Source organism: Juglans microcarpa x Juglans regia, chromosome 1S, assembly GCF_004785595.1.
Source record: "Juglans microcarpa x Juglans regia isolate MS1-56 chromosome 1S, Jm3101_v1.0, whole genome shotgun sequence".
Lineage (NCBI taxonomy): Eukaryota > Viridiplantae > Streptophyta > Magnoliopsida > Fagales > Juglandaceae > Juglans > Juglans microcarpa x Juglans regia.
The window spans coordinates 13,676,946-13,683,683 of NC_054595.1; the positions used below are offsets into that span (position 1 = coordinate 13,676,946).

The 6,738-nt window shown below is 42.4% G+C and overlaps 1 long non-coding RNA gene across 1 annotated transcript; it reads right to left on the reverse strand.

Annotated features, from left to right (window-relative positions):
• LOC121246630 lies at positions 1 to 3,678 on the reverse strand. The gene is made up of 3 exons (XR_005937152.1): positions 3,507 to 3,678; positions 842 to 846; positions 1 to 12 (listed from the first exon to the last, which is right to left on the reverse strand). It is a non-coding gene; the product is annotated as an uncharacterized LOC121246630 (long non-coding RNA).
• Positions 3,679 to 6,738: the final 3,060 nt, after the last annotated feature.

A 6,738-nucleotide genomic window follows, 5' to 3' on the forward strand; every position in this document is an offset into this window, starting at 1 on the left:
TAGGTGTAGGTGCTGCAATATTACCACCCTGTAGGACGGTAAACTCATCAAATAATCTACAAAGGGTTTTCCGAACCCTTGATGCAATAAGCTCCGCCCATGCTTGCCCGTACGCAAGGCCCAATCCAAATACCATGCCATCCACCTTAAATCTCAGGTCAAGGACGACAACTACATATAACAAAATATTAGCCTTAGTAAAATCTTTCCAATATTTGTCATACTTTGACCTCATAACCAATGCCATCTCCCGCAGCCTAAAGTGACCACCCGCGACCATGTCATCCAATTCTTTTTTTACCTTACATACTTGCTGACAGAATTGATGGGATGTAGGGTACAAAGTTCCAGATATTGTCGTGGTGACCTCATAAAAAAGCCTCAAAAGGTCTACAAAAATAGATACAATCTCCCAATCATCATCTACGGGTTTCCCCAATCTCCCGTGATCATCAAAATATTTAACATATTAGATGTCTTCATCACCCAATATTGTAAATGCCCGCCTATATTCTTGGACCGCCTCCAACATAAAAAATGTTGAGTTCTATTGTGTAGGTATATCAGTACAAAGACCCTTTTTGGATGTTAGGCCCGCAGACCTTGAAGCAATCTTGAATTTCTCCAACCTCGAAGGAGAAGATCTCACCCATCTCACAGCAGTCCTGACTCGAGCAATCGAGTCATGAAGATCCCTCAAACCATCAGTAACAATAAGATTCAGAATATGTGCCACACATCTCATATGCATACACTCACCACCTAAGATTTTCTTATTTGCCTCTCTAAGATAGGTCTTCAAATGTCCCAATGCGACATCATTAGACGAGACACTATCAACTGTGACTATAAGTACTCGGGTCAACCCTCACTCTTTTATTGCGGCCTCTAAGGCCTTCCCAATTTTCTCACCCTTATGATCAATGATTTGACAAAATTTTATAATTTTCTTATGCAATGTCCAATTACAATCAACAAAATGGACAGTTAAAGACATATAATTAAAATTTTGGACTGATGTCCAAGTATTAGTGGTAAGGCAAACAAATTGACCGGCCAATTCATCCCTCAACTTCTCTTTTTCTAACCAAAAATATTTTTTTACATCCTTTGCCACAGTCTGGCGAGAAGGAATATTAAACCTTGGTTCCAAGTAGCGAGCAAACGCTCGGAACCCTTTCCCATCAACAACTTGAAAAGATAGCTCGTCCATGATGACCCTACGAGTTAAGTGTCTTCTACACTCATCTGGATCATACTTAGTATACCCCCTCAAAGTTGCACCCCCACTAGTCCCATCCGCCATTTTTTGAAATCCAATTTCTAGCCTAGATTGGCTTTTCTCTTGTAATGATCTTAATATTGGACTTTTTTTACATTGGTCTTCTAAGTGCACATTTAATTGTGAGGTGCCATGTTTCCTATAGTGGCATCCACAATAGTTATACTTGGCTTGGGGGTTATTGGGGCCATCACCCTCGAGTTTGGTGAAATAAGCCTAAACTATAGAAACAGGTTTCTTGTTGGGCTCAGGGGCAGGGCAAGGTACCGTAGGGGTAGGTGTTGGGCCAGGAGTAGGTGCAGGGGCAGGGGTAGGGGTAGGAGTAAAAGTAGGAGTATGTGTATGGGTAGGGGTACCCTAGGCATCGAAAGAAGAGCTTGCACTAGAATTTGTTGGCATATCCATTAACTCAATTTAGGGTTTCGGATTGGAACCCAATTTTTCGAAATATCCTCAATTAATTTAGGGGTTTCAATGATTTGAAACCCCTAAATTAATTGAGGACATTTCGAAAAATTGGGTTCCAATATGAAACCCTAAAATAATTTAAGGGTTTCAAGGAATTAGGGTTCCAAGCTGAAACACTAAATTATTTCAGGGTATTTACAAAAAATTGAAAAAAATAAACCAATCACGAGTCCATGACAGATTCACATTTCACACAAGAACACTCAACACACAAATCAAGTGAACCACATGCACAATCAAGTCTCCACAACACACAATTCACAAAATCCCATCCTCCATCTCCGATTACACCCCATCCATCCTCCAATCTCCATTTCATAAAATAAATTACACAATAAATTGTAGGAGATGGGTTTCTTACGGTCTTACCTTCGGGCCTTGGCGACGGAGATGAACTGTAACTGACGGAAGGCAGCGGCGATGGCTAGCGACGGACCGTAGAGAGTGCGGCGAGTGCGCGACGGAGCTGCGAGACGCCGAGACAGAGAGAAAGAGAGAGAATCGAGTGACTGGGAAGGAGGGAGGGAGTCGCGCGGGGGGGGGGGATTCTAAACAAATAGGAAACGACGTTGTTTCACCATTGAGGAAACGGCGTCGTTTCCTAATGGGTATATAAAAAAAAAAATAACCCAGGCAAGAAACGACGTCGTTTCATGCCTGGGTTATTTTATTTATATATATATATATATTCATATATATATAAACTGAATAGCGGGGGCGGGGCAGGGGTTGCCCTTTCCCCGCCCTCGCCATGGGGGTCAGATGCGGGCGGGGCCATCCGCCCCCCGCATCTGACGGACGGGGGGCTCCGCCCCATTGACCGGGGGCGGAGGGGAAGCGGGGCGGGGCCTCGCTGCCCACCCCTACTTGGAATGCTCTCCTTCTATCCCATGCTCTTACGTGTCCTTTACTATGCTAACATCTTCGGGGAGCACTTACGGTCACTACCTCTTCCAAACTCGACGTTCTTGCCTCGAGTGCTCATCATTAAAGTGAACCCATGATTCACTTTAGGATTAAGACACTAAGGCATTCGTCTTCATTTTCTTGTTTACCACATTCCGATCGACAGAATCACGCATCCCAATCCTAATAATACACCTGTCAATGCCTTCATGTATCTTAGGCCACACTAAATTCTCATTCTCATCCATACAAGCCACACGGATCTAAGCCAACTCTAAGGCTTAAGCACCGTGTAACTGTGCTCAGGACAGATTACCCATTACATATGGTGAATCCGTCCGGCACATGTGTCTAACCAGATTACACATGTACCTTACCCCTTTATCACCTTAGATCAACATATAACATGTTGATCACCTGCTTGTAGGGACAAGGGCCATACTCCGATACCAATCTTCTCTTAACCCAGCTAGCATGACTCTTCATGCTTCCCGTCCCTTTTGACAGTTCATCCCAACACTTAACATGACAAGACTTCATTCACAACCACACCTTATGTCAAGTCATATAGCTCAAGACTACTCCCAAGCTACACCGTGACCTTGTCACATCACCTGACATCCCACTATGCCATTCTTACGCCAACTCTTAACTCATCATGAGTACGGTTCCTCACGTACTCCTATCACATCATGAGATCTCGTCACGATTCCGTTGTGCCATGCCTACGTTAACTCCTCACCCGTCATAAGCACGACTGCTGGTAACCATGTCACTTCGTGACATTCCCTAGTCATGCATCCGTTGCGCACTCTTACATTTATTCTACTACTTCACCCATACTTCCAACCATAAGTAGGGGTGGTAATATGTGACACGTCCCGTTAACCCAATACGAATACGACACGATAAAAGCGGATTAGGGTTTAACCTTAACGGGTTCGGGTCAAAACGGGTTGACCCGTTAAGATATGATTGCTTAACGGGTCACTAACGAGTCAACCCGTTATGACCCGCTATGACCCGTTAAGAAAATTGAATTTATCTTTATACCCTTAGACCTAAAATTCAAAAAACCCTAAACCTAACCACGCCGCCCCTCAGTTTTCTTTTTCTCAAACTTCTAACTTCTCACGCCGCCCCCACCCCCTCTTCTCTTTTCGACTTCAAGCCTAAATCTATGAGTAGTGAAAAGGGTCTCTTTGCTCCTTCGGCGAACCCATTGGCACCTTCTTCCAGTCCTCCAATCATTGAGCTCTGCAAGGGTGTTAATGGCCTCGTCATCCTCCAAGAGCCACGTGGTAGCTCCGTTGAGGTGCTCTAACAGATGTCTTCCTCCCTCACCCCATTTCCTTTTTTTTTTTCTTTTTAGAATGATATTTGCTATTATTGAATCCAGTGTTTGCGTCTGATCTGATGCTTGATTTGGTATTTTGTTTTTCGACTCTTGCACTAGATTTATACTTCTTTCCAATAAGAATTTCAATTTTCATTGCTTTTATCTATTTTGTGAATCTAGGGCTTGTTTGGTGGTTCTCAAACCTCACACACTCTTATCTGCTCCAATATTTACTTATATGCGTATGTATGCATGTATTATATTGTGAGTACTGCGTTTGAAATCTAATTACATGTAAATCACAAGATCAGATCTCCGAAGAAAAAGTGCTTGATTCGTTCATTTTTTTCAGTGACAAATGAACGAATCAAGCACTTTGAGGCAAATCAAACCTTTGCAATTGCTCATGAGTTGGTACGGGAGATCAAGATTTTCTACTGGGGCAATGTGCAGGTGACAAAGCATTACAATCTTGTCCTTGGCGGTGCTCAAAGCAAGGGGAGTTTTCTAGATATGCCTGCATTTTATTTCATGTTCGTATGCTTTCTTCCGATTCCTAAGTTAGAAGTTTGATTGTGGATTATTTTCTGCTACAAGCTTGACTTGTTTGCAGCGCCATAAATTTTGGGGGTTGGTGTCATCCCACTTCGCTTTCTCTATAATCTCATGCCATTTTCATATGTTTGTCATTTTGTTTTTTGATTTGCTACTTTGATATGTTATACTTTGATATGCTACTTTGATGTAATCTCATATAAAATAGAGAGTATTGATTTGTTTTCTGACCTGCTACTTTGATATGTTATACTTCATATGTGCTAACTATTTATTCTATTTGTTTCAGTAATGTTGTTATCAAAGGCATGACAATCTTTGCTCCTCTCAACGCACCAAATACTGATGGTATCGATCCAGGTATCTTGTTTCCTCATTCTCTTATATTCTTGATGCAGTGGATTGCCAATCCTTTTAGAGCAAAAAGGCATAATAAACTTATCTTGAGCATTAACATCCAATTTGCAGACTCGAGCAACAATGTGTGCATTAAAGACTGTTACATTGAGAGTGGGGATGATCTTGTTGCAGTGAAGATTGAAGAGTGGTTGGGACCAATATGGAATCGCCATTGCTAGTCCAAGCGCAAACATCATTGTCAGGAGAGTTTACAGCACCACACCAATCTACTCTGGGGTTGGAATAGGTAGTGAGATGTCTTGTGGGATTTCAAATGTAATTGTCAAGGACTTGCATGGAGTTGGAGAACAACGAGGGCAAGGAGGACGCTCCACCTCATTCTTCAAACTCTAAATTTGTTTAGATCCGTGTTTTTATTATATGTGGGATTGTAAGTTGTAACATTAATATATTTACTATGTGTGTTTTGTTTATTATATTTGGGATGTAATTTTAATAATGAATATTATCACAGTGTGTGTGCATCATATTTTTTTGAATTGTAATTTTAGACTTGTAGTTAATTTTTTTTTATTTTTTATAGATATTATTTATATTTAAATATTTATATAAAATCAATCAGGTTAAACGAGTCGTGTCGTGTCGTATCGTGTATGTTCAACCCATTAATGTAAACGGGTTGAAACGGGTCATGTTGTGTCGTGTTGTGCCGTGTCAATTTATTTCTTATTCATTAACGGGTCATAACGGGTTGTGTCATGCCAACCCATTATCTTACCGTGTCGTGTTCGGGTTTGGAATTTTGACACAAAATCCTTAACGGGTCGTGTTCGTGTTGACCCATTAAGTGTTGTGTACTTATCTTGACACGACACGAACTCGACCCGTTAACATGATTTGACACCCCTAGCTTGTAAGTCAATTACGGTGACATTCGTCACCTTAGACTACAGTCTACACCATAACTACTTCGGAACACTGTTCCACAGTTCTCGACACTACTTACCACGCTTTACGCCCATCAACCACACAATCATCCTTATCTCTGCAACACACCACATGGTGTGTCGTTGTACCTCTTAGAGTACACTCCACGTATACTCCATTTTCACACGATACGCCACGTCACCACTATGGTGTACATGCCATATGGTGCATTACTCCACCACATGGAGTACACTCCACGTGTACTCTTCCCATTCCGCAATACGCCAGGAGGGTATATTTTACATATACTCTCCTTATCCCACACTACGTCACGAGAGTACACACTCTGTTTCCAATCCACACAACGCCACGTCACCATTACAACATATACTCCACAACAACACTTCACAGTACAGTTCCTAAATACGCTCCACACTTTACTACACAGAATGCCCAACACTTCACTACACAGCACATAACAACACAACGAACTCCACAAATACTAACAGCACAGTCCACAACCTAATCAACTAATCAACATTTACTATAAATAACGAGGGATAGAGGGTTATACCATCAACAGGATAACCTGTGCGTTACTAGCTAATCGTCACAGCCGATAATGTTGGAAAGGTCGTACGTGGCGGCTAACCCACGTACGGTGGCTGTTTGGGCGTTTGGATAGCTAAGTGTGGTCTTGGAAGGGCTCATGGTGGCCTTGTGATGGTGGCAAGGAGCGTAACACGGCAGATCTAGCCATGTACAGTGGCGGTCAGCCACGCTCAGTGGTTGTCCATTACGTGTAGTGGCTACCCGCCACATAAAATGGCGGTTTGGACCTAGGGTTCGGCTAAGGGAGGTCAAAGAAGGCTACTAGTGGAGCCGTGGAGGCTTGGTGGTG